This window comes from Triticum aestivum, chromosome 2A (genome assembly GCF_018294505.1).
Source record: "Triticum aestivum cultivar Chinese Spring chromosome 2A, IWGSC CS RefSeq v2.1, whole genome shotgun sequence".
NCBI classification, from domain to species: Eukaryota; Viridiplantae; Streptophyta; class Magnoliopsida; order Poales; family Poaceae; genus Triticum; species Triticum aestivum.
In genome coordinates, this window is record NC_057797.1 from 663356808 (window position 1) to 663377584 (window position 20777).

Here is a 20777-nt window from a genome sequence, read left to right on the forward strand (position 1 = left end):
GGTTGAATACTCTACCCTCGAAAACTGTTGCGATCCCCTATACTTGTGGGTTATCAAGACTATTTTCTGGCGCCGTTGCCGGGGAGCATAGCTCTATTCTTTGAATCACTTGGGATTTATATCTGCTGGTCACTATGAAGAACTTGAAAGATCAAAGAACCAAGATTTTTTCCTCAACTACGAGGGAAGGTAAGGAATTGCCATCTAGCTCTGCACTTGATTCACCTTCTGTTTTGAGTAAACTTGCTACACCTACACATGCTATTGATTCTGATAGGCCGCATGTTATTGATGATGCCACTTCTGCTTTGCATGATATTTATGATGAAACTACTTCTATGCTTGATACTACTGTGCCACTAGGTGAATTTCTCGATGAACAACTTGCTAGGGCTGGAGAGAATGAAATTATTGAAACTAATAATATTGATGAAAGTGATGATGAAGATTCTCCCCCTAAATATGAATTGCCTGTTGTGCTTGAGGGTTATGTTATGGATGAAGAAACTGCTAGAGACTTCTTAGCTTGCAATGATAGATCTGATCTTAAGAAATTATTAGCTAAGCTTAAAGAAAAGTCTTTGAATGCTAGAATAAAATATGACCCTGCTTTTGCTACTTCACCTATCTTTATTACTGATAAGGATTATGATTTCTCTGTCGATCCTGAGATAATTACTTTGGTTGAATCTGATCCTTTCTACGGCTATGAATCTGAAACTGTTGTGGCACATCTTACTAAATTAAATGATATAGCCACCCTGTTTACTCATGATGAGAAAACTCACTATTACTTTATCCTTAAGTTGTTTCCGCTCTCATTAAAGGGTGATGCTAAAACATGGTTTAATTCTCTTGACCCTGGTTGTGTGCGTAATCCACAGGATACGATTTATTACTTCAGTGCTAAATATCTCAAAAGAAACAAGCTGCCTTAAGGGAAATATATAATTTTGTGCAAATTGAAGAAAAGAGTCTCCCACAAGCTTGGGGGAGGCTTCTACGATTACTTAATTCTTTGCCTGGTCATCCTCTCAAGAAAAATGAAATACTTGATATCTTTTATAATGGACTAACCGATACTTCCAGAGACCAACTGGATAGTTGTGCTGGTTGTGTTTTCAGGGAAAGAACTGTTGATCAAGCTGAATTGCTATTGAATAATATGTTGACTAATGAAAATAATTGGACACTTCCTGAACCAACTCGTAAGCCAACTTCGAAGAAAAGGGGTATTCTATTTCTAAGTCCTGAAGATATGCAAGAGGCAAAGAAATCTATGAAAGAAAAGGTATTAAAGCTGAAGATGTTAAGAATTTACCACCTATTGAAGAAATACATGGTCTTGATAACCCGACACAGGTAGTAAAGGTAAATTCTCTCTATAGATTTGATAAATGTGAAATCCCATTTACTAAGTTTGCTAGCCAATGCTTGGATGAGTTTGATGCCTTTATGGTTAAACAAGAAAACTTCAATGCTTATGTTGGTAGACAATTGAAACATAATGCTCATATGCTTGAACACTTGAGTGATTATATGTCTAGAGTCAAAGGTGAACTTAAACTTATTAGTAAACATGCTTCTATGGTTACCACTCAAGTAGAACAAGTACTTAAGGCTCAGAATGATTTGCTCAATGAACTAAATAGTAAGAAAAATGATAATGCTGTTAGAGTTATGACTAGAGGTGGTAAAATGACTCAGGAACCTTTGTATCCTGAGGGCCATCCTAAGAGAATTGAGCAAGATTCTCAAAGAACTAATGTTGATGCACCTAGTCCTTCTAAAAGGAAGAAAACAAAAAATGATAGGACTTTGCATGCTTCTAGTGAACCGGTTGTAGACACACCTGAGAATCCCAACGATATTTCTATTTCTGATGTTGAAACACAATCTGGTAATGAACATGAACCTAGTGATAATGTTAATGATGATGTTCATGTTGATGCTCAACCTAGCAATGACAATGATGTAGAGATTGAACCTGCTGTTGATCTTGATAGCCCACAATCAAAGAATCAACGTTATGATAAGAGAGACTTTGTTGCTAGGAACCACAGTAAAGAAAGAGAACCATGGGTTCAGAAACCCATGCATTTCCTCCTAAACCATCCAAGAAAAAGGATGATGAGGATTTTGAGCGCTTTGCTGAAATGATTAGACCTATCTTTTTGCGTATGCGTTTGACTGATATGCTTAAAATGAACCCTTATGCTAAGTATATGAAAGATATTGTTACAAATAAAAGAAAGATACCGGAAGCTAAAATTTCCACCATGCTTGCTAATTATACTTTTAAGGGTGGAATACCAAAGAAACTTGGAGATCCAGGAGTACCGACTATACCATGCTCCATTAAAAGAAACTATGTTAAAACTGCTTTATGTGATCTTGGAGCCGGTGTTAGTGTTATGCCTCTCTCTTTATATCATAGACTTGATTTGAATAAGTTGACACCTACTGAAATATCTTTGCAAATGGCTGATAAATCAACTGCATACCTATCGGTATTTGTGAGGATGTGCATGTTGTGCTTGCAAACGTTACTATTTTAACGGACATTGTTATTCTTGATATTCCCGAGGACGATAGTATGTCGATTATCCTTGGTAGACCCTTTTTGAATACTGCAGAGGCTATTATTGATTGCAACAAAGGCAATGTCACTTTTCATGTTAATGGTAATGAGCATACGGTACACTTTCCAAGGAAACAACCTCAGGTCCACAATATCAATTCTATTGGAAAAATTTCAACAATCACTATTGGAGGTTTTGAATTTCCTCTTCCTACTGTCAAGAAGAAATATGATATTCTTATTGTTGGGGATGTGCATATCCCCGTAGAGGTAACCTAGTGTTATTTGAAATTTCTCCGGTTTCATGTTATTCGAAATGAGTTTGTTAACAAGACCTAATCAACCTTATTAGTGGATTTCTTTTGAGGAGCATGAGATGGATGAAGTTAGAAAACACAACCTTTTGTACCCTTTTTTACTTTCTGTTATTTATGTTAAATAAAGCAATAATAGTATTTTTTGTCTGTTTTCTGGATTATCCATGCAATAAAAAATACCCCAAAAATAAAAGTTCTCCAAATGCCCTGAAAATTAGATATGATTTTTTCTAGAATATTTGAGAATATCTCGCACTGAGAACACATCAGGGGGAGCCAGCACCTGGCCACGAGGGTCCAGGGCGCGCCCACCCCCTGGGCGCGCCCCTGCCTCTTGGGCCCCTGGTGGCCCCCTCCACTTATTCCAGCCACCACACACTCCTTCTTCCTCCCAAAAAAATCACTAGCCAGCTCAAACCCGAGTTATTGCAGATCTTGCTGCCATTTTCGATCTCCTTGCTCAAAGCTCCGTTCACAAAACTGCTTTGGGGGATTGTTCTTTGGTATGTGACTCCTCCAATGGTCCAATTAGTTTTTGTTCTAGTGATTTATTTATTGCAAATTTTTGCTGCTTAGGTGACCCTTTTCTTGAGCTTGCATGTCAAATTTATATGGTCAAAAGTAGTTCTAATGCATGATATTGCCTCTAGGAACTTGTAGGAGTAGTTACTATCAATCTTGTTGAGTTTGGTTCACTTTTATTTTTGAGTTACTAAAAATTTCAGAAATTTTTCAGAGGAAGAAATATGTTTAGGAAAATGTACCAAGGTGGTTCCTCAAGGAAACAAGGACCCAGGCCCGCAATACGTGAGCCGGACAATGAACTACCAAGGGAGGCTCAAGTGTGGCCTTGTGAATGGCCGTCAGAGGACTTCATGGTTCAAGGAGGAATCAAGGAGGATTTTGACGCATATGTGTGTAACGTTGGTCTTGAGATCTTCGAGGCAGATAAGTGCCGTCAGTACTACTACCTCACTGATTCGTTTGTGAGAAGGTTTGAATTTACATCATCACGCAATTCTCAAACTGTCCTGTTTGATCTTTATGATAAATCTTATACCATGGACTTAGAAGATTTTAATACTGCTTGTAAACTCCCACAGTGGGGTAATGTTAGTGAACCTCGTAAATCTGAATATAATGATTTTCTTGCTAGTATCACTGTGGGGGGATCAAGGGAAATCACGCAAGCTACCATAGGGAGCATTCATTTTCCTGCTATACATTATTTTGCTCTCTTCATAGGTAGATGCATAAATGGTAAGGATGAGGCATGTCACATGTGTGTGCCAGATCTTAGTGTTCTCAAGAGTGCTGTGTTAGGAGATAGACAATATAACTTGGGGGCCATTGTTGCACGTAGGTTGCATAATAACAAAATTAATGGATATTTCTTTGATGGAATTTATGCAGCCCGTTTAGCTGATTTTCTTGAGATACCCATTCGTGGATATGATATTGAGTTGCCTCCTGCTTATTTAGATTATGATGCTATGGTTCGTCATTAGTTCGTTGAGAGGAACAATCAGTCCCTCCAGTACCGACTAATCTTTGACAGACGACGCACCTATCACGTTGCTCTCCCTGCTCCTGCTTTCTTTGACTTTCAGGCAAAAAGGAGATATGTTATAACCAGGGAGGAGGCAGACGAGTATGAGAGGAGGACGGAGGTAGCCCGCCTCCAACCTACAGCTCTTCAGGTAGTACCTGGTGCATTTCAGTACGACCCCAGCTTCAACTTCGGATATCCACCAGGCCATCCATGGGCATATACCAACTTAGGCCAAAAGCCTAAGCTTGGGGGAGTACGTATTTCTCACCGATGTTACATTCATGTTCTCACACTCATGCCAGTTGTCGGTGCTCATACTTTTTCATTGTATCATCCATACTAGTTTATTTTCTTTTTAAGCTTTCTTCTTGTGTGTTTGAAAGACCTTAAGAAAAACAAAAAAAATAGTTGTAGCTTTTAACTAGTTTACTTTCCATGCCTGTAGTAGTAGTTGAAAACCCCAAAAGATTTCCCGTTCTTCTTTTGCTTGTTGGGAGCTTTCCCGTGTAAATAGTATTGTTTTATTTCTTTCCTTTGGGGGTCGAGAGGAGAAGACCATAATAAAAATGTTGAGTGGCTATTATATGCATTATTGTTGATCTAATAAAGAGCCATATTACCTTGCCTTCTCTCTTGAATTGAATGCTTGCAGATTCCAACTTAGTCTAATGCACGTGCACTATTATTATTATCCACACTATTCGGTCGTGCAAGTGAAAGGCAATAATGATGATATATGATGAACTGATTGAGATGAGAAAAGCTGGTATGAACTCGACCGTTCTTGTTTTTGTAAATATGATTAGTTCATCATTCCTGATTCAGCCTATTATGAAAGAAACATGTTTACAATGACAATTAGAGATTGTAGTTGCTTATGCCATGGTTAATTAGCTAGGAGTTTATAATGGTTTACCTTGCGTGCTAACATGCTATTAAAATGGTTGTGATGTGGTATGATAGGGTGGTGTCCTCCTTTGAATGATTCGAGTGGCTTGACTTAGCACATGTTCACGCATGTAGTTGAAACAAAATCAACATAGCCTCTACGATATTTATGTTCATGGTGCATTATATCCTACTCATGCTTGCATTCGGTGTTGATTAATTTTAATGCATGTTCATGACTGTTGTCGCTCTCTAGCTGGTCGCTTCCCAGTCTTTTTCTAGCCTTCACTTGTACTAAGCGGGAATACTGCTTGTGCATCCAATTCCATAAACCCAAAAGTTATTCCATATGAGTCCACCATACCTTCCTATATACGGTATCTACCTGCCGTTCCAAGTAAATTTGTATGTGCCAAACTCTAAACCTTCAAATAAACATTCTGTTTTGTATGCTCGAATAGCTCATGTATCAACTAGGGCTGTCTGTATCCTCCATGCTAGGCGGGTTATTCTCAAGAGGAGTGGACTCCGCTCCTCATTCACGAGAAAATGGCTGGTCACCGGGATGCCCAGTCCCATGCTCAAATCAAATCAAAATAATTGCAAACAAAACTCCCCCAGGATTGTTGTTAGTTGGAGGCACCCGTTGTTTCGGGCAAGCCATGGATTGATGCTTGTTGGTGGTGGGGGAGTATAAACTTTACCATTCTGCTTGGGAACCGCCTATAATGTGTGTAGCATGGAAGATATCGAGATCTCTCGGTTGTTATGTTGACAATGAAAGTATACCGCTCAAAATATTATTCATCTCTATTTCAAAACCGAGCTCTGGCACCTCTACAAATCCCTGCTTCCCTCTGCGAAGGGCTTATCCATTTACTTTTATGTTGAGTCATCATCCTCTTATTAAAAAGCACCAGTTAGAGAGCACCTCTGTCATTTGCATCCATTACTGTTAGTTTACATTGAGTATGACTGTGACTGGATCTCTTTTACCATGAATTACAATGTCTAGTCAGTCCTTGATCTTTAAAGGTGCTCTGCATTTATGTTTTGCGGTCTCAGAAAGGGCTAGCGAGATACCATCTTGTTATATCATATTATGATTGTTTTGAGAAAGTGTTGTCATCCGAGATTTATTATTATTGCTCGCTAGTTGATTATGCCATTGATATGAGTAAACATGATACCTAAATGTTATTGTGAATATGGTTAGTTCATAATCTTTGCTGAAAACCTGAATGCTGGCTTTACATATTTACAACAACAAGAGCAAACAGAGTTTGTAAAAGTTTTTCTTTATCACTTTCAGTTTATCAACTGAATTGCTTGAGGACAAGCAAAGGTATAAGCTTGGGGGAGTTGATACGTCTCCGTCGTATCTACTTTTCCAAACACTTTTGCCCTTGTTTTGGACTCTAACTTGCATGATTTGAATGGAACTAACCCGGACTGACGCTGTTTTCAGCAGAATTGTCATGGTGTTATTTTATGCAGAAATAAAAGTTCTTGGAATGACCTGAAAATCAATGGAGATTATTTTTGGAATGTATAAAAAATATTGGAAGAAGAATCCACGTCAGGGGGCCCACACCCTGTCCACGAGGGTGGGGGCGCGCCTACCCCCCTAGGCGCGCCCCCTGCCTCGTGGGCCCCCTAGCGCTCCACCGACCTCAACTCCAACTCCATATATTCACTTTCGGGGAGAAAAAAATCGGAGAGAAGGATTCATCATGTTTTACGATACGGAGCCGCCGCCAAGCCCTAAACTCTCTCGGGAGGGCTGATCTGGAGTCCGTTCGGGGCTCCGGAGAGGGGAATCCTTCGCCATCGTCATCATCAACCTTCCTCCATCACCAATTTCATGATGCTCACCGCCATGCATGAGTAATTCCATCGTAGGCTTGTTGGACGGTGATGGGTTGGATGAGATTTATCATGTAATCGATTTAGATTTGTTAGGGTTTGATCCCTAGTATCCAGTATGTTCTGAGATTGATGTTGCTATGACTTTGCTATGCTTAATGCTTGTCACTAGGGCTCGAGTGCCATGATTTCATATCAGAACCTATTATGTTTTCATGAATATATGTGAGTTCTTGATTCTATCTTGCAAGTCTATAGTCACCTATTATGTGTTATGATTTGTTAACCCCGAAGTGACAATAATCGGGACCATTACCGATGATGGCCGTAGTTTGAGGAGTTCATGTATTCACTATGTGTTAATGATTTGGTCCGGTACTCTATTAAAAGGAGGCCTTAACATCCCTTAGTTTCCAATAGGACCCCGCTGCCACGGGAGGGTAGGACAAAAGATGTCATGCAAGTTCTTTTCCATAAGCATGTATGACTATATTCAGAATACATGCCTACATTACATTGATGAACTGGAGCTAGTTCTGTGTCACCCTATGTTATAACTGTTGCATGATTGATTGCATCCGACATAATTATCCATCACTGATCCATTGCCTACGAGCTCTTCATATATTGTTCTTCGCTTATTTACTTTTCTGTTGCTACTGTTACAATCACTATAAAACCAAAAATATTACTTTTTCTACCGTTACCACTATTATCATATTACTTTCCTACTAAATACTTTGCTGCAGATATTAAGTTTCCAGGTGTGGTTGAATTGGCAACTCAGCTGCTAATACTTGATAATATTCTTTGGCTCCCCTTATGTCGAATCTATAAATTTGGGTTGAATACTCTACCCTCGAAAACTGTTGCGACCCCCTATACTTGTGGGTTATCATACCGCAAGGGCGCGCGGTAGTACCGCTCTGGCGGTTCTACCGCTCGTTGCCTTGTGCAACAGAGCCTCACTTGGCTCCTGCCGCGCGAGCGGTAGTACCGCACCTCCCAGCGGTAGTACCGCAAGCCAGTGCGGTAGTACCGCATGTCACGGGCTGAGTAGGTGGGTAACAGTTGGATTTGTCTTCTCACTATATAAGGGGGTCTTCTTCCCAAGTTGACTACCTCTTCCTCCTTGAAGCTCCATTGTTGCTCAAAGCTCCATTTTCGCCCGATCTCTCTCCCTAGCCAATCAAACTTGTTGATTTTGTAGGGATTGGTTAAGAAGGTCCCGATCTACACTTCCACCAGGAGAAATTTGATTCCCCCGACTAATTCCTTGCGGATCTTGTTACTCTTGGGTGTTTGAGCACCCTAGACGACTGAGGTCACCGTGGAGCCATATTCCATTATGGTGAAGCTTCATGGTGTCGTTGGGAGCCTCCAATTAAGTTGTGGAGATTGCCCCAACCTTATTCGTAAAGGTTCGGTCACCGCCTCCAATGGCACCAATAATGTAATCACGGCATCTCGCATTGTGTGAGGGCGCGAGGAGAATATGGTGGCCCTAGTGGCTTCTTGGGGAGCATTATGCCTCCACACCGCTCCAACGGAGACATACTTCCCCTCAAAGGGAAGGAACTTTGGTAACACATCCTTGTCTCCACCGACTCCACTCTTGGTTATTTCTTACCTTTACTTGTGCAAGCCTATATTGTGTTGTATCCCTTGCTTGCTTGTGTGCTTTTTGTTGCTGCACCATATAGGTTGCTCACCTAGTTGCATATCTAGACAACCTACTTTGATGCAAAGTTTAAATTGGTAAAGAAAAGCTAAAAATTGTTAGTTTCCTATTCACACCCCCCTCTAGTCAACTATATCGATCCTTACAATTGGTATCAGAGCCTCGTCTCTTTATTAAGGACTTTGTCATCCAAAGAGTATGGTTGACACCGTAGATGGTGAGGAGGAGCACCCCGATGTGATTCCGTCCTCGTCTACGGCCGATGGGGGAACCTCGGTCTCACGTGAGGAGTTCAATGTGGCCTTAGACACATTGAAAACCTCCATGACGATCGAGGTCAAAGGCATGCTTAAGAACTTTCTTGATGGTCTTAAATTATCCACCGCAGCGTTGGAAGTGGTCGATCCCACTAACAAGGTGACGAATGCTAACTCCGACAAGGGGGAAGCTACTAGTGATAAAGTTCCTTTGTTTAGTGGTAAAAGTGGAAACGGCGTCTTTGCCCATGTTGAACCACCTCTTACTTATGGAGGACCGGTTCCTTCCACTCATTTGAATCATGTTGGCCCTCCTCCTAATCTTGTGAAAAATGAGGATTTTGCCTCTTGGGTCTATCGCTTTAAACGTCACTTAAATCATAGTTCTACTAACCTTTGGAGAATTATTGAGCAAGGTTTCTACCCGCATGACCCAAGCAACTTCACGCCTAGAGAAGCTGCGGATCATCAATTCAACGAGTCCGCTCTTTGTATTCTCCAAGAGGCCACCCCCTGAAGATATTGCACATCTCCGACCTTTCACCGTGGCCAAGGAAGCATGCACTACAAAAAAATACACTTCCATGATGATACGTGTTTGTCACAGTAGGTCACGTTTTTCTGTCATGCATGTACATCCTTGACAAATATATGACAGAATCAAGATAGTCATACATGTGCTGTCGTAGAAGTGTTCCATGACATTACCAAAATTATCATCATGGAAGTGTCCACTTCCATGACGATAAATCGCGTGTCACAGAAGTGCTTTCGTCAAGGGTGACCGACACGTGGCATCCACCATAACGGGACGCGGTTAAGCTATCGGGTCCGGTTTTCGATCCGATAACCCGTTAACAGCCCGGACCAATGGGAAATTTCCACGTGTAAAATTCTGATTGGACGGAGGAAACACATGTCAGCTCGTCACTGGGTCAGATAGGCACCTATGATATATCGACACGTGTGAAGGCCCACCACTAGCCCATTTAGCTTACAAAGGCCAGCCCGTTTGACTTGGTCAAAAGATAGCGGGCTGGCCCATGAAAAGCCTGTTAACGGTCTCTTCGCAAATAGCCCATTTTATGGCCTGGTAACTCACGGCCCGTCAGGGCCTACACGAAATCGGCCCAACAACGTCATGTGGGCCGTCGAATATAACACCAGCCCGTTTCACTTTCGACCCATGTATGGCCCACGACGTCTTTTGGCCCATATGAGGCCTTCGTATCATTAGGCCCTTTAAAGGCCCACGGTGACTCTAGCCCATAATGAACAGTAAATTTCTTTGTACCCGTTAACGGCCCATGATTCACATGGGCCATTTCCATCCCATGTTAGCTTTCGGCCTACCGACGGCCCATACGTTCTTGGGCTCCTTTCCGGCCCTTGATTACTTTCGGCCCGTTACTGGCATGTTCCCCTAATGGGCCAAATTCGGCCCGTGGCAAGAGTCGGCCCGTTTCTGGCCTGTTAACCCGTTGCGCCATTTCCAGCCCGTCCTATATTCTGGCCCATTAACGATCTGTTATGCCTGTGACAGAATTAAGCCTTTGCTGTCCTCCAGCCTGTTAACGACCCATTACCGTACTGGGCCGATACCAATTATGCCCGTTTACGGCCCATGTAGACCCATTTATACGACGACCCGAGGCCCACCGATTCTACTGCTGTGTTGGAGGCCCATTTAAAGACGACCCGTAGGACGCCCTCCTATGGCCCGTAGCAGGGTCAAGGTTACCACGGTCCGTATATGGCCCATGGTTGTTGCGGCCACTAGCAAACCAGGGAAAAAGAAGACTAGGAAATAATTAAGCCCGAAACTAACGCTAGGCTATTAAGGCATCAAAGATCGCCACCAGTGCAAATATAGGGAACACCCTACACTATACAAAAATGGCTTGCTGTTTTCTTCAGCCGGTGGCTGGACGTTAAGAACAAATTTTATATCGCAACAAAACAAATTACAACTATAAAACAAAAGGAAGGTTGGCATAAAAGTTAATAGTCTGGCAGATAAATGCACCACCAGAAGTTTAGAAGCTGAGTTCATTTGACCTGACTGTTATGTTTTCATGTTGTATTGTCCGATGGAGCACCATAACCTCCGCCTTCATTTCTCCTAGGCTTCTGAACAACATAGCAAATGTCTGATAGTCTAGTTTCAAAACCATGCATATCTTGACGACATGGAACAATGTTTGTCCTTATTTCACAAAGGGTCCCTGTTAGGGAAGGACTTGTGTCTGGAGCGCAGATATAACATTGTTTTGAGCTTGCATATCTTGATCATGAGGCAGTTTGGACGAGATTGCCTTAACAACCAACCCAGTTGTCGGTGTCAAAACCGCCGGATCTCGGGTAGGGGGTCCCGAACTGTGCGTCTAAGGCAGATGGTAACAGGAGGCAGGGGACACGATGCTTTACCCAGGTTCGAGCCCTCTTGATGGAGGTAAAACCCTACATCCTGCTTGATTAATATTGATGATATGGGTAGTACAAGAGTAGATCTACCACGAGATCAGAGAGGCTAAACCCTAGAAGCTAGCCTATGGTATGATTGTATGTTGTCCTACGGACTAAAACCCTCCGGTTTATATAGACACCGGAGAGGGTTAGGGTTACACAAGGTCGGTTACAAAGGAGGAGATGCACATATCCGTATTGCCTAGATTGCCTTCCACGCTAAGTAGAGTCCCATCCGGACACGAGACGAAGTCTTCAATCTTGTATCTTTATAGTCTAACAGTCCGGCCAATGGATATAGTCCGGCTGCCCGGAGACCCCCTAATCCAGGACTCCCTCAGTAGCCCCTGAACCAGGCTTTCAATGATGATGAGTCCGGCGCGCAGTATTGTCTTCGGCATTGCAAGGCGGGTTCCTCCTCCGAATACACCACGGAAGAATTTGAATACAAGGATAGTGTCTGACCCTGCAAAATAAGTTCCACATACCACTGTAGAGAGAATAATATTTCCACAAATCCAATTTGCTGACTTGTTTTGGCAATACGACATTATGTCACGGCCCGGTGATTATTCAAATTGTTCCTTTTAACTAGCCCCGCACATAACGCAAGGCAGTTTTTTGACACGTCTCGTCAAAGCAAAGATCGTGTCCCCTTATCACGGGATTCTCATCAATACGGGCGTGGGTAACCCAACCGCATCTAGGACTCCTAGATTATAGGCAAGCCCCAAACGGCCATGGAGAGGACGCTTGCTATTCACCCTTTTTATAAAGGGCCAAGGCTTTTACTCTTTTCTCTCCCATGCTCAATCGAATCCTTCCCCCAGGTCAGGTGCTCTGGACCTTTAATCATGTCCGGATCCAGCCTTCAAGGCCGATGGATGCCCTCCTCCATTACGGAAGAAGATATCAAGAAGTTGAGGGAGGCCAGATACCTGACCGCCGAGGTTTCGCATCGGCTGCCTGTCTGAGGGCAGGTCGTCCCTACTCCCGAACCCAACGAAGACGTCGTGTTCATCTCCCACTTCCTCCGAGGTCTAGGCCTCGCTCTGGATCCCTTCGTAAGGGGTTTGATGTTCTATTACGGGCTAGACTTCCATGATCTAGCCCCGGACTCCTTTCTCCACATCTCAGCATTTATTGTCGTGTGTGAGGCCTTCCTCCGCATTACCCCTCACTTCGGCCAGTGGCTCAAGACCTTTGATGTGAAGCCGAAGACAATCGAGGGACAACACGCAGCGTGCGGAGGAGCATTAATAAGCAAGATTGCAGGAGCTCCGTGGCCAAAAGGTTTCTTTCCAGAGGTGTCCGGATTATGGCAACGGGGGTGGTTTTACATCACAGCCCCCAGAAGTGCCAAGTGGGTGGCCGCCCCCGCTTCCCGCTCGGGCCCCCCACCACAACTGATGTCATGGATTAGCAGAGGGCTGAGCTGGGGTCCAGCCAAGGACGTGCCTATACTGCAAAGCCGTATTCAAGATCTCTTCGAGGGAGATTTTAATTTGGTTATGGTAATGCAAGTCATGCTGGTTCGTCGAGTCCAGCCTTGCAAACGTCGGCCCCTTCGCTTGTGGGAATTCAACCCAAAAGGACCGCGCGCTATTCAAAGTTTCCTCGGCCTGACGCACAAGGAGATGTACAAGTCATTCTCCGGACCTCAAGCAGAGTGTCCGGATACTACCGAGGACGTGGGCCTGACTAGCAACCGTGCCGCCGACCAAGTAAGTAATCCTCTAGCCGAACACACCATCTTTTATTTACCATGACGTCATTTCTAAGAAATCACCATTTGACCAGGACTGGCTAACAAAGGCGAAGATGATTCGGTGTTCGGCCCCCCTCCCTGAGGGTTTGGAAAATCTGGTACTGGAAAAGATGCTCGAGCTCGCACCTTGCTCGGAGCCCTCGAAGGAAGATACAGGGGGGAATAATGTGGGCGAAAGCGGGCCCCCATCGCTGCCAGTTCCAACCGAGGGAATGAGCGTCTACATAAGGGAGGATAACCAAGGAGAAGACTCTGAACTTCTCTCGCTACGGGGGAGGAAGAGGACTGCCTCTGAGGATCCGGAAGGGTCCTACCTCGGGGGGTGCTCTTGCCGCACAAAGTCCGCGCGGGGATCAGCCCTCGAGCCGTAAGTGATCAAAAATACTTTAATAGTGAAGATATACTACCTTTCCTCTAAGGAAAATAACCGAAGCATATATCTTGTAGTTCGGATCTTAGCCCTTCTCAGCTGAGCTCGTCTTCGGGGGATCTTCTTTCGGAGATGATGGAGAGCGAAACGCCTCCCCCGGACTCCCCCGCTCAAGAAGCGGGCGACCTTGAAGTGTCTTCACGGAGGGCCTCTCTGGATCCGGTGAGGCAAGAAGATAATCCCATAGTCACCCGAAGTCCCCAGCGTCCGGCTCTCGAAGAGAGAAAACAAAAGAGTCTGGCACCGTCTAGTATGCGGTCGGATGTTCTAAGGGAGTTGTTGGAGCGAGCGGCCATCTCAAAAGAACACCGTACGTTGATGGGTATGGTGATGGAAAGAATTTCGTCCACCGAAAGTGGATTACATGAAGCCTTTATGAGTCTACTGATGGGCTTTGAGGTACGTGAAATGATATACTTTTTGATAGTACCGCACATGTTAGGTGTGCCCTGTGTAGATAGTAGCCCCTGAGACTCTGGTTGTCGTCGAGAACGGCTGCGAACAGAGGATCATAGTCCCAGGTAATAACCAGACTGCCTTTATGTGTAGGTGGTGGAAGCTCCGGTGGCTAGCCGGACTAATGAGTTTGCCGAACTAAAGCGGCAGCTGGATGCGGCAGACGCCGACATCGAGCTTGTTAACAAGCGGCTTGACGAGTCATAGGGTAAGTAATGTTTTCTGGTGAATGTCACATAATAAGAGCAGCATGATGCCAGTATCTTTAATATGTTGTGACTGCAGACGGAGCTGCCACCATGGAGACCCTTCGGGCGGAACTTGCCCGAGCCAAGGAACAAGCAAGAGTTAGTAATGCGGCTGCTTTGAAGGTGGCCGAAGAGTTAAGAGCCGAGAAGGCTGCGCATTGCGAAAGCAGAGAGAAGATGGCTAAGATGGCCGTAAAATTAAAAGACATTGCCAACCGTTGCCAGTTCCTTGAAGAAGAGAACTGAGTGAAGGCAGCAGACCTTGAAAAGGCCACGATGGCGACCAAAGACACCCGCTCTGCTATGAGGGCGAAGAAGGAGGAGCTGCGTGAAGCCGGGGATATTGCGGCTGGGAAGCCCTTTCTGCTGCAGAGGAAGTTCGGAGATCCGCGGTATGCCTCTTTGGATCGGTTGTGGAGTTCGGCAGACGCATATATGGACTTGGCAGCAAGCGATGTTGATGCGGTTGAATACTTCCAAGAGCGGACAAATCGTGAAGTGGACAAGCTATTCTGGTCGCAATTTAACGTTCCAGAGCGTCCGCTTCCCTTGACTGATGAGCTAGCCAAATGGGCCGAACTTAATAGATTGTCCGGAATTGCCATGAGGTCTGTCGTAGATCATCTGTGGCCGGAGAAGCCGAAGCCGAACAACTATTTCAGCTTAGTGCAACAGTTCCTTGGTGCGGTGCCGCGCATCAATGCGATGAAGAGGTCGGCGTGCATAGAAGGCTCGCGGATGGCCTTTGCCCGTGTCAAAGCATACTGGGCGGAGATGGATGCTACCACTGTTGCGGCGCAGGGTTCGACCATAGGCCGAGTGGCTGTCGAGCACTATTTTGAAGAAGTTCTTGAGGGTGCTCGTTTAATAGAGGCCCAGTGCTCGAAGAATATTATGTTTGAGTGACATGTATTCCCATTGTAAACACAATGTTTTTATGAAATATAGTAAGGTTGTATTTATACTTTTGTCGGAAAGTAATATGATGCCTCCTGTGCGGCCGTTTATGTATATATGTATATAACCTGAAAGATTGCAGTCGTCAGCTTCAACCCCCATGCATATAATGCGGAGGTGCTCGCAGAAAACATGTGTTCACACTTAACCCAACGTCTTGGTCCTACTAAGGAGGTGATAGCGCAGCGAACGAGGCAACCGGACTATGATGCTTTAACACTTTCACTTAGCCATAGGAGTTTGACGGTGGGGCTACTATATAGCCCCTGGTGGCTCCGCACTCTCCTGAACTCGGGGTGCGTATATGCCTGGCCGGGAAACGACCCTTCGTTTAAGCGGAGGAATTCTAACATTCCGACAGGTCATCGAGTGGTTGACCAGTCTCGTGCTATATCATGATAGTCAGATTTCAGCTTTCTCTACTGAGGTGCTCGTCCGGATGAACCAGGGCACAATCGCAGTAGTTCTCCTGGTGCTGCCTTAGCCGATAGAACGGAACTTAAGGCACCAAAACACAGGAGCCGGGCAAACCCAACATTTGACCAAAGACATGATTCAGAGCTGATGCATATAAGGCCAAACTCGCGACGCCGAACACTCCCTAAGGTATTCGGTCTTTATGGTATAAACCGGGCCTGAATAGTGCTCTTTGTAAGAAGCCCCTTATGTCCAGGTACGTGCGTTATTCTGGCGTGGCCACATGCCAAGACGTCAGCATCCTTCTCAATTGTACTAAGAATCCGAGGGATGTGTATCAACAAGAGACAGTAAAAAAGGTTTACGCAAGGTCTTAATCTAAAAAGAATCCTTGGAGCGGGTCCCTGCTGCACGTCTGCGCCTGTGTCTCCGTTGTGCCGTATCCTGGACGGGTGTAGCACGATGGTCATCTGTAAAAGAGAGGAACTTAGGTGAAAAAGTTGTCGTGCAAAAGGTAGTTTTTAAAGAAACCATGTATAACTCAAGATGAGTAAAAATTGCCACTTGTCTGCGCGCGTTGAGCCCCTTGTATTTGTAATAGGGGTGTGGCCATCAATCCGGTGTGAATTACATATAGCTGCGCCAGACTCGTCTAACTGTGTCCGTGGTCTTGATGATCTACCAAATGCTTTGGTTGGTGAGGCCTTTTTTAGTGTGCGACTGCCAAGGCAGTCGCGTTCTCTTCGGCGCGCAAAGATCGCTCAACATTTCCATTCACTGTAATGGTGCCACGTGGACCGGGCATCTTGAGCGTGAGTGAAGCGTAATGCGATATTGCATTAAAGCGAGCGGAAGCTTCGCATCCAAGTAGTGATTGATAGCCACTTTGGAACGGAGCAATGTGGAAGGTTAAATGTTCGCTACGGAAGTTATCGGGGAAGCCGAATATAACCTTTAGTAGCAGGGAGCCCGTGCCCGTGCAATGAGCCCCTGGGCCAGGCATTACACCTTTAAAGGTAGTATTGCTATGACAAATTTTCGTTGGGTCTATCCCCATTTCGCGGATTGTATCCTGGTATATCAGGTTTAAACTGCTGCCACCGTCCATCTGGACTCGTGTGAAGTGGTATCCGTCAATTATTGGGTCTAATACCAGGGCAGCCCATCCTGCACGCCGGATACTTGCTGAGTAATGATGATGGTCGAAAGTGATCGGTTGAGACGACCAGTGGCAGGACTCCATGGTGATAGGCCATTGGGCATATTTTTCTGGGAGTGCCACTTTGTTTCTCCCCTTGATCACGTGTAGCACGTTTACTGTTTTGACTTCTGGTGGAAATTTCTTTTGTTCCCCAGTGTCTTGCTTGAGAGGCTCATCCTCGTCTTCGCTTGGTGTATTCTCCCCCTTGTGTACGGCGTTTAGCTTGTCGGACTGCTTGAAGACCCAACATTCTCTGTGGGTATGATTAGCGGTTTTACCAGGGGTGCTATGGATCTGACATACTTGGTCCAGAATTTTTTTAGGATGGACAGTTCGTCTCTGGCGCCTTTAGAGGGCGGCTTTTGCTGACCTAGCTGAGAGCTTTTGAATCCGGCGTTTACTGCCGTGCTCTTCGTGATGTCTTCTTTATTCCGGCGTTTGTTATTGTTGTTGCGCCGTGATTTCCCGTTTCCATCTCTAACTTCAGATGTACTGGGGTTGCTGATGCTGCATCTGGCTAGCCAGCTATCCTCACCCGCGCAAAAGCGGGTCATGAGGCTTGTTAATGCCACCATTGTTCTTAGATTTTCTTGGCCGAGGTGTCTGGCAAGCCATTCGTCATGGACGCTATGCTTAAAAGCTGCTGTCGTGGTATTCTCACGGGGGGCTTGCGAGTCGACAAATGCCACAAGGGCTTAGTGTGTGGGTAAGACTGCTGCTGATAGGCCCGGGAGTGGGTATGCGAGTAGCACGTGGTGGTTTACCCAGCTTCGGAGCTCTCCGTAGAGATAATACTCCTACCGCTGCATGTCTGAGTGTATCTGGTATATCTGGTACAGAGCTGCTCCTGGAGCTGTATCTGAGGTCAGTGCCATAGGCATCTGGCCTCGTATATATGCGGGTGGCCAGATGAGCATGCAAGCTCTAGTGGCCGAATGGCACTTGGCCGTGGGTGTGTGCGTGAGAGTGTCCATCATCCTGGATAGATGGATGGATGCCCATATATATAGGCATGGCTAGCTTAGAGAGTAAGCTATGTAGGCATGGTGGGGTGTCATGCTTGTCCCCTAGGTCACTTCATAAATAGTGCCAGGGGACAAGTGACACTATACATGATGGCATCGAGGTACAGCCGTCTCGTCCGCGGTATGGCCGCCACGTCGGGGTCTTGTCGGTGTCGGGTTGGGCTGCAGTCGGCAGCCGGCTGGTTGGCGGAGTCGGCAGCCGACTGGTTGGCCTAGTCGGCAGCCGGCCGGGTAGAGCAGTCGGACGGGGAGCCGGCAGGAGCAGCTGGGCAGTCGGACTGAGGGGCTTTGCTAGCCCCGATGTCTTGAAATATCGTCTTGCCGTCCTCGGGGTACCCGTGGTCGATTACTCCGACAGTAGCCCCCAAGCCTCCGGGCAACTTGGCAAAGTTGGGAGGAGGTTTTTTGGCGAGTGTTCATGGAAATGATCATGAAAAAGACAAAGTTAGTCCATGTGGATATATCAAATGTTTGCTTTTAGCATTGCAAGTTTTATGCGGAGGGTGCCGACTCGGTTTCGTCCGAGCCCCCTTAATCTTTTTCGTGTTCCCTCCGCTTTTTGGCTTGTGCTCTTGCTTGCCGGACAGCCGCTCTGCGGTCTGTGGCTAAGAGTGGGCCGCGAAGTGGAGTGTACAGTACTCAGAGTCTAGGTGCAGATTCAACCGAGTAGATACTTGTAAAGGAAAACGGCCGGGTCGCCCGAACCGTTTTTCTTCCCGGACGTTTTTCGCGTGGGTGGCCTCCAGTGTTCACCCTTGCTAGCCGGACAGCCGCTCTGCAGTCTGTGACTAAGAGTGAGCCTTTGGTACTGCGCACGCTACTAAGCCGTCTGCGGGAACAAAACATCTTAGGCCAAGCGGCCAGCCCCCGGGCCAACTCTGGCTGGCACCGGGGCGAACAGTGATGCAACTGTAACTAAAATGCGGAGATAGACCCCGAGCATCACTCGGGGTTATCCGTGCTTGCGCGATGCAAAAATATGCGGGCGAGGAGCTCACATTGATTTTCGTGTAGTCGCGGTCGTCGAAGACAGCCGGCGCGACTCGGCGCTCGCGGAGCGCGTCGGCGCACCCGCTGGGTGTAGCCCTCGAGCCCTCGGATGCTCGAAGGGGGTCCCGGCCGGTCAGGCTCGACCGGCCAGGAGGCGAGGCGTCTTGCAACGCCCTTTTTCTTCTTTTTCTCTTCTACCGGCTGGTGGCATCCAGACAAAACTTTTCTCTTGTCTGCAATCTTCGCGGGGGCGCGCCAGCGCACCCGCTGGGTGTAGCCCCCGAGATTCGGGACGACTGCTGAGCAGTCGGGCCGGGTCTTCCGGCAACTACTTTGTCTTCTCTCTCGCGCGAGGGCGCGTCAGCGCACCCGCTGGGTGTAGCCCCCGAGATTCGGGCTGACTGCTGAGCAGTCGGGCCGGATCTCCCGACGACTACTTTGTCTTCTTCCTCGCGGGGGCGCGTCAGCGCACCCGCTAGGTGTAGCCCCCGATATTCGGGCCGACTGCTGAGCAGTCGGGCCGGATCTCCCGGCAACTACTTTGTCTTCTCTCTTGCGGGGGCGCGTCAGCGCACCCGCTAGGTGTAGCCCCTGAGATTCGCCGACTGTTGAGCAGTCGGGCCGGATCTCCCGGCAACTACTTTGTCTTCTCTCTCGCGCGAGGGCGCGTCAGCGCACCCGCTGGGTGTAGCCCCTGAGATTCGGGCCGACTGCTGAGCAGTCGGGCCGGATCTCCCGACGACTTGTCTTCTTCCTCGAGGGGGTGCGTCGGCGCACCCGCTGGGTGTAGCCCCCGAGATTCGGGCCGACTGCTGAGCAGTCGGGCCGGATCTCCCGGCAACTACTTTGTCTTCTCTCTCGCGGGGGCGCGTCAGCGCACCCGCTAGGTGTAGCCCCCGAGATTCGGGTCGACTGCTGAGCAGTCGGGCCGGATCTCCCGGCAACTACTTTGTCTTCTCTCTCGCGGGGGCGCGTCAGCGCACCCGCTAGGTTTAGCCCCCGAGATCTGGGCCGACTGCTGAGCAGTCGGGCCGGATCTCCCGGCAACTACTTTGTCTTCTTTCTCCTTCTCTTTGTCCAGCTGCGGGCAGCCGGACGCATATTTCTTTTCCATCCGGCTGGGTAGTCGGACTTCTGGAAACGAGCAGCCGGCTCGCATCCTACCTCTCTCTCTTCTTCTTTTTTTTGTTGCAGCTAGACCCATATTCAGCCGGCATCTCTTTTGGACGGGATGGGGAGCCGGCTCTTTTGACTTTTCAGTCAGACCCCCCCTCCCTTTCTTCTTTGTGCAGCCTGCAGAAGAGCCCACTGGGAGCAGCCGGCAGGCGCGAGGCGACGCGAGCGCGCTCGCAGGAGGGGTGGCGATGGCCGAGCCCAGGAAGGTGCTCGCGAAGGCCGGCCAGTGCAGGGGGCGGTTGGGAGCTAGCCCAGTCAGCCGAGGCGACGAGCCAGCAGCCGGATTTGGCAGCCGGATGGGTGCGGGGAGGAGGCGGACCCGACGCGCGAAGCCGGCCGCTGGCTGGAGCGGCAAGCCGGCGGGAGCAGAGGCCGGACGCGACTGAAGCACGGTGGAGCCGGCGAGAGGAGCATGGCAGGCGGAGCAACGCAGCACGCGGGCGCGGGAGTCAACCCTGGTGGCCCGCTGAAGCGGAGCAGGCGGCCAAGCCGGCCTGGTGA